The following is a 10,267-nucleotide window of genomic DNA, read 5'->3' on the forward strand; positions in this document are numbered from 1 at the left end:
TGTATAAATGGACGTACCTGTTAACGTAACTACATGATTGAAGATACTGACTAAAATTTGGATCGACTCATTATCAGTCTCAGAATTTTTCCCAGCAAACGCCCCTCCAAATCATCCATCTGAAGCCCCGGACTAAGGTACCTTGAACAGGTGAAGTACCTAATAGGGTTTTTGTCTCTGCTGCCTGTCCCCAACAATTGGCGAAGAGGTTGACAATGAGATGTTAAAGGATGGTGCTGACTACGGGTTGGGCCGTCGCACTGTTTAAATCGTCCTCGTTGTTTAAATGTTACAATTCATTAAATGAGTTGCAAGAGGATATATTTGCAGACGAAGTCAGAGATATTTTGAGAGAACTAACGTACCGCAGTAGTTTGGGCAGTGAGTAATACCGCGGTTGGAGATTTGAGGACAGAGAATTCCAAATACCTATTCTTTCTGAGATTGATAAAAGACCAACGCTGAATCATCGCGATATAATACATGGTTTATTGTTGAATAGTTTCGAAACTTAGCCATGTTTTTACAAATTTATCAATATAATTTCTAATACTAATTAAAGGTGGATAGGTTGTTGGATTTACTTTCATGGCTTAAGTTTGTGATGTATGTCCACATGAGGGTTGGTAAGTACTGTCGTAGGTTGCGTAATGAATGGCGCATGCTTCATTTACATCAACACAATACCCTGCGAGCCACCTCTAGGGCAATGGCAGTGGGTGATCAATCATGCTTGGTGATAACTAATCCCTGGCACGTAATAGCACTTGCCATGTGGTAGCACCTACATGTTGAGAGGAGATACTCACCCCCTGCCACACAACACAGAGGTAGAGGTGTATACAACGTAAGATGTAGATATAGGTTGTGGGCCCCTGAATTGTATTTTGCAAACATCCCTGTGTACCATGTAAGTTCGCAGAGTCTTCCGGCGAACTAGTTGAACGAATTTCTTCTCTAGTTTTACATCAGGTCAAATCATCTATGGCCAACGTTTCGATTCTGGACTCGGGCATCGTCATCAGGACGAATGAGTTACATCCACGTATCATGTCGCTGAATTCCTGCTCTAGGACACTGGTGGCAACCACTCAAGGTACCGGATAGGGTTTTTCGCCCAGGAGGGCCAACACAATTGGCGAAGAGGTGGACAATGAGGAGAGCTGGAGAATGGTGCTGACTGAGGGTTGGGTCGACTCATTGTGGGTCTCTCTTGTGCTGGTTAGCCGGTGGGAGGGGTATATCCTGGCTAGAAGGACCCTCCCTTCCCCCCTTCTGTAAACCTATTATTGCTGCGGGCCCTCCCCGGCGGGCCCGCACTACGGGGCGGGTTGGATGAGGAGGCGGGGATAATGGAAAGGGCCGGGTTGGGTGCCCAAGGGGACGGATGCCTTGTTTGCGGGGCGGGCGGGAATTGGTTGAACGGCTCCCCGGGTCGAGGACGGAGTGGGGGGGCGGAGTTTTTTTTTTTTCAGTGGGAGGGGGAGGTGGCTTAATGGGTTATGGGGTGGGAGAGTGGGAGGGGGGGCAGAGGTGTGGGGAAGAAATGAGTGAGATAGGGGGGATGGGGCAAAGGAGTTGGAATGGGAGGAAATTGTGCTTTCCTCACCCTTGTGCTCTTTCCTGTGGGTTCGCAGCAAAAGGGAAGAAGAACCTGACTGTCTTCAGCATCGAGCTTGCAGAACGAATTCCCTTCACTTCCTGCGGGTCATTTACCAGAATGTTAAGGTGCGTTTGCACTGTGTAACATGTTATATAAGCCAGTTACAAATAACATGTTTTAAGAAAAAGTTACAAATCCATGTAACAAGGTACATGTAACATTGTGTTACAAAACCAAAATTCGTGTTATATAACAATTTTGGTTTCTCGAACGAAGTGGGGAAATTTGCAACATGTTACGGAAAAGAGGTGAGGCGTATGGTGGGGATAGCATGTTGGCGGGTGAATCTGTAACATATTGTTTGTGCTTTTCTGGCTCCGCTCGACTCTTGTTATAAAACAAGTGTTAGAAGTAACTTGTTACATATAACATGTTAAACAGTGTAAACGCACCTTTAAGAATAGGTGTCAGCCATCAATTGGGGACCATGTAATTCCTATTGTGGAACGTACTTGTTGTACTGCCGCAACAATAGCTTTGACGCGTTTGACAATGACATAATTGACCCCTGGGAGAGACACCATATGCTAAGTTTCCATTTCGCAAACTCCAAAGAAGTTAGAGGTTATAGAATATACTCAATGTGGAGGTATGTGGTGAGATGCTGTAAGAACATGCAGGCAGATTATATAATTATGTGATATAATAAAAATAATATTGTAGATGTCTGCATTCATGATGTTTACGATTATGACTGATTTCAAAACTTTTGCATCATTTTCATGTTATGAGGATGGGAAGACGTCATAAAAGCCTTGGAACTAGTTGGACTGGCCAATTTAGCTAAAGGTGGCATGGGAGATATCTCTTATTAATTCACATAATATGTAAGTACCTGGCATTTCGATTGCTACCGAGGATAAAACTCTCTTCTCATGAGAAATGGTTGAAATGACAGAAATGTCGATATAAAGTAGATCATGCAAGAAACCGTAGTCTTATAAATAGAGCAGTTAAAAATTTCAACCTTGATAAGAGCCAACCCCAGCCACCTTTTTACACATCATAATAGTAGTACCTCGCATTATGTATCATGTGGCGTGGTGCATATTGGGTAAAAATGCTCACCCACTGCCAAGCCCCCTTGAGGTGGTAGCACTATATCATGTAGATGCTGATACAGCGTTTTCAACCACGTAAACCTGGCTTAGTTTCTAAATGTTGTCAGTGTATGCAGGCCATTGGTAGCTGTAGCTGTTTCCACTACAAAATATAACCACGTTTAACGCTAACCAGTCTGATACAGCGTTTCGATGAACGTAATGGAAACGGGGCATTAGCTTCAGGCTTGCAGAGCGAGCCCCCTTCACCTCTAGAGAGCGACGTTATGTTTTATTACGCCTCTCCGCAAGGTCCCCCTTCTATAGCCAGCACGTAATGCGAGTCGGATGAAGCGGTGTTGCCAAGTCGCGTGGAGCGATGCCTTTATCAAACCTCTCTCCCCCCCCCCCCCCTCCTCCTCACTTCCCCTCCAGCGCCGCACGGAAATTGAAGTGGATGGCTTTCTGTGTTGTGAGGGGGGGGAGAAGGGAACGAGGTTTTTGACGGGAAACTGTATGAAGGCGGAAGGGAAGAGGAGGTATAAAGTCTGGCGCAAATGGTTGTGGGGAGTGTAAAGTGGGAGGGGGTCCGTGGATGGCTTCGCATCGCTTGGGGCAAGCAAGATCGTTACTCTCGGCAGCGAGAGAGGCCGCATCAGCTAGCCCGTTCCTTCTCGACGCAGGGCACGAAATTCGATGTGGAAAAGAGATCGCCGGAGGCTAGCTCTCTCACTAGAGCCTTTGCCATGGCAAAAGTAAGGAATTCCAAAAGGAATATCTGTAAATAATATCTGTAGGAAGACTGAAAAATAGACTAAACCTATTATGTAAACTCAAGAGCAGTTTATCATCCGACGAAGGTACCCATATCCTCCGAACGCAAACATACTACCATAAACTCGATTGTTTCAGGCTAAACTTTCTGAAAATCCATTGTAAACATTAAAAAACGAAACTGGTGGTCTTAAATAAATTGTATGAAAAAGTACCATAACTTTTTATTGTTTACGTACTACCGTAGTTCAGGTCATAAAAATAAAGAAAAATAGGTTAGTTGACTTGTAGTGTGGCCTAATCTATCTATCTAAGACTTATCTAATCCTTAATACATGTTTCTGAATTTCTCTATTATTTCTATCAGCATGTTTTGCGTGTTCTAGCTTCATAGACACTTGCGGTTCTAGCTCCATGAGTAGTTGGCAAGTTCTGCCTTTGCATGAACGTGAAGTATGATTTGTTAGTAGACGTAATATTTTAATGACCGCGAGGTGTACCCGAGGAAATCCTCTTGCATGCTACACGTTAGTGATTGATCAACCCCTGCCAAACACCCTAGAAGTTGATCGCAAGATGTTATGTAAGTGTTGATGAAAGTCGATACTGCCCTTAAAAATCAAGCTAGCAGCCTACACCATAAAGGCCCAGGTTAAGAGAGCATTCCACCAAAAGAATCTGAAAAAAATATACCAACAGCGCGAAATATAAGAAAAGAAGTAGCACACTTGGATGAAATTCTAAATGAAATGGATTTAATATGGAATGAGTTTTCCTCATTATCATTTCCTCAATTATCATCATGATGATAATTCATTGAAACCCGGGTAGCGCTCTGTAAAAAATAAGTGGTATAAGTAATTGTGTGATATCCAGGAAAGCTTATAATGGAATACCACAAAGTAAATCAGGAGTAAGTGAATTTTAATATGGAATGTTTTAATGCTAGGTGGAACTCAGTTCATTTCAGAGCAACATTTCATTTTTTTGTTAAAGTCTGATGTACTAACACTTTCTGCCACACGTCTATTTAGACGGCATGTGGTGTAGTACGTAAATGCAAATATAAATAAACAAAAGAAAAACATTCTAAATTGCTCCAAAGATCGGCTATATAGAATTTGTATAAAATATGAAGTTTTAAACTACTCAAGAAATAGATGAATTGAAGTATTTGGGGAATATACTAATGAAAGATGGAAGAAGTAAACAAAAAATGATAAGCAGTTTAGCGAAAGACAAAATTGCCTTTAACTAGAGGAAAAAATGCTACCACCTAGCTATGTAAGACAATACGATTATTAAAAATGCATCCATGGAGAAAAGGAAACACTGACTTTAATAAAGGAAGAAATGAAGAGAAATCAGTCATATGAAAAATGGTGCCGAAGAAGAATGATGAGAATAAATTTGATGGAAAGGGTTTCAAATGAAGAGGTATGTTCGTCCATCATTGGATGACATGATGGATCTGTAAGAAGGGCAGACTGAGGGGCGTAATTGTCGAGGTTACTTGAGGAAGAAAAATCTACGGATCAATGCTAAAACTGATAATTACTTCTGTATCTCCAATCTGTCTCCTGGCAGTAAAAACGCACCTTAAAAACTGCATACACAATAATCTCATAAAAAACATTGTCTCCGCTCATGGTTCATTAGCAACCTCGATCTCCACTTCGGCCTAAGAATTACACCATTCCTAGCACGAATCAAATCCGCTAATCTTATAAAATTCCATAAATCCATTTCAATTAACGGAAACGCAACTTCGGCTACTATATAGGGTTATTAAATAAACCATATTGCTAAGCATAAGGCCTCTCGATCTGAACTATTTACGAACAACAACTCCTCCTAATTCCTCCTAATTGCCATACTAATTCATGAAGCGTTTTTTCTTCAAATAAAGAATATAGAGACCCGTTGAAGACAGCTTGATGCATGGGACCAACGATCTAACAACCACCGTCATGCTTTGGCGTGGATCATTCCGTCCTGCTTCTTAATAGGTGACCATACCAGGAATAGAGAAACGTTCATTATATTTACGGATTTTCTCACGATTATATCGGAAAATAAACATTTGAGACTCGCAGGGTACGCTCTAGGCTTAGATTGCTTCAGCTATGAAGAACATATTTTCAGAGTGATAAAAAAAACATAATCCATAGAACCTCAATGTGCTCCTAGGTCCAACGGATACGATAAAATAAGAGAGATATTTTGCCATACAAATAGTTAATACTTGTAGTAATTCGTTTTTCCCTCGAACAATGAAGGACTTCAATTATTGCGTGGTGGGGGTCAGAAGTCAACCCATGCGCCTATTGATGCGGCTTGCGGATTAAAATCGAAGATTGTAATTATTATGTAGATATGTAATTGGAGATAAAATAACATAAATCTATGACATATTCTTCGGGTAAAATCGTCTTCGATATCCGAGGATTTTTCACCAGTGGTAATTCGAGCAATTCTCGCAGGATTCCTCAAGCCAAACCATTGGCTTTTGACAACTATGTCTGCCAAATGTTGCTGCTGTAATCTATGACGGCAACTTTTGTTGCTCGATTTTTTAAGTTTGCCGGTGATAGTCGACGACATCCGACATCCAGGGAAACTTTGTGATTCTCTTACTATAACATTTCCGATAGCCGATTTAGGCTGTCGAAGTCCGGTAACTAATTTCTAATTGTGAACCATGATCTTGACGGTGAGAATCAAAATATTAATACTAAATGTTTGCTTCTAATACCGACTTCAAACAAACAATGCATGCTACACGTTGCTCCAAATATTTTAACCTCTATGATTACCTGGCATTTGCAATCTAAAATAATTTTACCAATGTTTATTGCCAAAAATTGCCTATGCCCACCACCTTTTTAAAGCAAAAGACTCCATCGTAGTTTTAATGGCCCGGAGCATCTACGATAGCTCCAAATTGATAAAATACCATCACTCTACATTTTTCGGCGATCGGCATGGATGAAGTTAGTTCTGGTAGTTATTAAAAAATTACTTGTGGATCATACCTCCCGCAATTCACTGATTCCAACACCTCATCGCCTAAATTCCCCTCCGTGAATGTTCAAACCGAATAAACATGAGATATCAGATTCATTGAGAATATATGAGGGGCGTTTTTGTTCGCTTTGCATTTGAACTACATTATTTCTCATCTTACGACTCTTCATCATTACTTCGCAGTAAACTTCTTGTTTTATCCAGTGACGTCATGGCAAAATTAGCAGTTCCGGGACGCACTTTCCTTATCTCTTGTTTTTCATTACAATTTATTATTTAAATTTTATTACATTTTTTTTGTTTTGGTTGCGAATGTATGTATAAGACATTTTTGTGGTAGCAAAATTGATAAAAATGTTACTTGACTATTATGTCTTTTGTTCACCACAACACCGCTGGTTTTATCTGAAACATACATGGATAGAATTATTTTCATTACTAACGGTTTAGATTTCTTTGTAACTGTATTTGTTTTACAATCTTGTATTGCTGGAGCTTAGTGGGAGATCGCACCACCTACACGAATGTTTATGTCTTACTTTCATTAATATATACGTATTATGATTCCATATGGTGCATTGCAGGGTAGGTACCTATTACATGCTTCGTATTGGTGACTAGCCACTCCCAGCCATGCACCGCACAAGTGGCTCCCAGGTCTCTGTGTAGATACAGATGTAGATATATTATAAACTTGATCAGGGGAGGATCCAGGATTTTTTCAGTGGGGCACAAGCGTCTGACAGGTTGTCTCACACTTGAGATTAAAAACAAGATAGGTACAATAATTACTGTACGAAATATTTTCTTTATTTTAATATGAAAGTTATTAATTTGAAATTAAATTATTGAGCCTTCGTAATACATATAAAAAATAGAAATTAATGATAACGGCATAAAAAAAATTTGTCTATTTTTTAAGCGTCTGAGGGGGGGAGGCTTGTGTCCCCGTGCCCCCCCCCCCCCAAATCCGCCTGTGAACTTGACGGCCGGAAATGATCCCACGATTAAAGATGCCCGTATATAACTTAAATTCGTTTTGACCGCAAGATATACTTCTGCATCCAAGAAAAATTAAACATGCAATTTCTCTTTGACTACTTTAGAGAGATAGGAAAAACTTGCCGGTTTTCGGCACTGATAAAATTAGCCTGCACTAAGTCAAACATTGTCATTAAATTATTGTCCGCTACCCCACTTGCCTTTTCGTAACTTCTCCCTCAATGAGATTAGATCCTCTCTTGGATTTGCTTCTTTAGCTGATCGCCGTATCCTCAATGACCGGAGACTATTCTTAAGTATCATTAATGGCAAATACAGATCATCTGACCTTCTTTCTTTTTTTCAGCTTCGTGTTCCTTCGCGCACGACGAGGTCGAGTGACCTAATTCATTACCCCGCCTTTCCGTCTCTAAACGTTACTTTCTATTCAGACTTCCTTCTTCCATTAAGTCCTATGCCAAATGTGTTCCAAATTTTGATCCTTTTCTTCATCCCTCATCCATCTTGCTCCATTACTATCGTAATTTTCCCCCTATTCCTCGCACCACCCGATGAAATTTACTATTCTTTGTTATTTATTTGTAAATACTGTTGAATATTTTTTGTTCATTTTTGGTTACGTTGCATCATATCATTAAATAGTTTCTCCTGTTATTGTGAGTCCTCTGTAATTGGCCTCATGATGTTTTTGGACTGGATTAAATAAATAAATAAATCTCAATGCGTTGCTCATATTCCTATCCAACATTTTTAAGTGACTAGGAATTATAGTTCCGCGAAATTTTCAAGTCGTTGGAGGGCATCAGCAGCGAACCACGCATTCTTCCAAATATCTAATCTAATGTAAGAGAGAAATCCTTCAAAAATATGTTTCCACCGACTACCCATTAAGACACATCTTGGACGATGCATGAATTTCGAATTGCTTTTTTTAGCAGTTAGGAACTATCTCTTCAACCTTGATTCCTGGATCACGGATTAGATTCGAGAATTTAATCAACACTATTCTCATCAAATTGTAGAAGAAGTATCAATTTTACCTTATGCTTGGGGTGAAAGGTGATTGCCCTGTTAAACAATTTTCTCAATTTTTCTGATGATTACGATACTATGGACGTGAAACCTTCGCTAATATACAACGGCCACTGCATTTATCTCTAGCTTATCTGAAAATACATATATTGGAAATTATAAGTTTTACATGTTGTAAATAATTGAATATATTATTTTTGAAAAAAAAACAGTCACGACAAAAGAATTGTAGCCATTTTACCAGTCTTATGCGACTTTTAAAACCAAGAAATGCAGGTGTAAAGTCATCTATAGTCAACAATCCTAAGATTGGACAATGAGTTGTAAAGTAATAAATCATATAATAAGAATGAAAATAATAGACCTGTTGTAGGGCATCGCAAGCGGAGATGCAATGCTATAAATTTTATTATATTATAACTTCATTAACGCCTTTATTCTACATGATGGCACCTTTTGTACTTGTTTTTTTCATAGCATGTTAGTCAATGTACAGTTACGATAGTAAAATATATAAGACTAGCTGACCCGGCGAACTTCGTATCGCCTAACAATCAATGAACTTAAAGTTTACTTACACCATTTATAAATCAAGAGCGGCTGTATCGTTTTTAATCATGTTTAATTTATTATAATGAAATAAGGATACAAATTCAATAAAACTACGTAAATGAGTACCAAAATTGCTTGTCAGAAGGACATTTTCTTTATTGAATCTATACAGGGTGGATCGGAGCACGTCTACGCGGATATTTTTCAGCAAATTTTATTACGTTTTAGCTTAAGAAATGTTGGGCATTGTGGTTTAATAAAGCAGTTCATGAAATAAAAATTATACGCATTCAGTTGTTGGCTATTTGCGTTATTAGGTGTAAAAAAATGTTTTTAGGTCCAAGTCTGTTGCCTACACTTGGCCCATTCAGGGGGCAGGTTGACACGACCCCAGACCGACGCTTGACTGATGCTCAAAATCGTGCAAGAAAAGCCCCTATGAGGCAGCATTCGCATTAAATGACTTAAGGCGCGCCAGTTTTAGTATCTCTGTTTGAAAAAAATGCACTGCGTAAACGTACTGCATGCGTAAACGCACCACGGTGAGCTCTACACATTCGGGTTTAATTTCTTGCGTCAAGCACCTTCTGAGAAACAACAGTTTTGTTTTGTTATCAGGCGCAAGATGAAGCGGATGAAGCTAAATAAATATAGCGAAGCAAAGCAGTGACGCAGCGAGGGTAGGTTTTGGGGGATAAACCCCCCCCCCAAGAGCCTAGAGAATTTTTATATGAAAGATTTTGTTATTAATACAGTGAAACCTGTCTTAAGCGGAATCTCTCGGGCCCTTCACTTATTTCCGGATAAGACAGTATTCCGCTTAACTCAGGGTCTGACAATTCAAAAAAGGCCGCGAAAGTCATATCACGTCTATTGCATGCGTTGCCTAAAAGGTTGGTTTGACTCAAATTCTACACGTAGACGAAATTATAATGAAATAATAAAAGAACAACATCGCATTATTTTTAAATTGTTTATTTGAAGTAATCGGTCATTTTTGTTTGTCTTTCCTTTTTTTCTTCTAGAATACAATTTTCTACGTTGCCAATGGCCCCATGTAAGATATTATACAAATCAGTATTACCTTTGGTGAGACTGCATTCTTCTAATTCTTTTAATGAGACCAACATTTCTTTATACGATTTTTTATTTTCTTCACACAATAAGGGCACTTCTT

Source organism: Ischnura elegans, chromosome 4 (genome assembly GCF_921293095.1).
Source record: "Ischnura elegans chromosome 4, ioIscEleg1.1, whole genome shotgun sequence".
In the NCBI taxonomy this organism is placed as follows: Eukaryota; Metazoa; Arthropoda; class Insecta; order Odonata; family Coenagrionidae; genus Ischnura; species Ischnura elegans.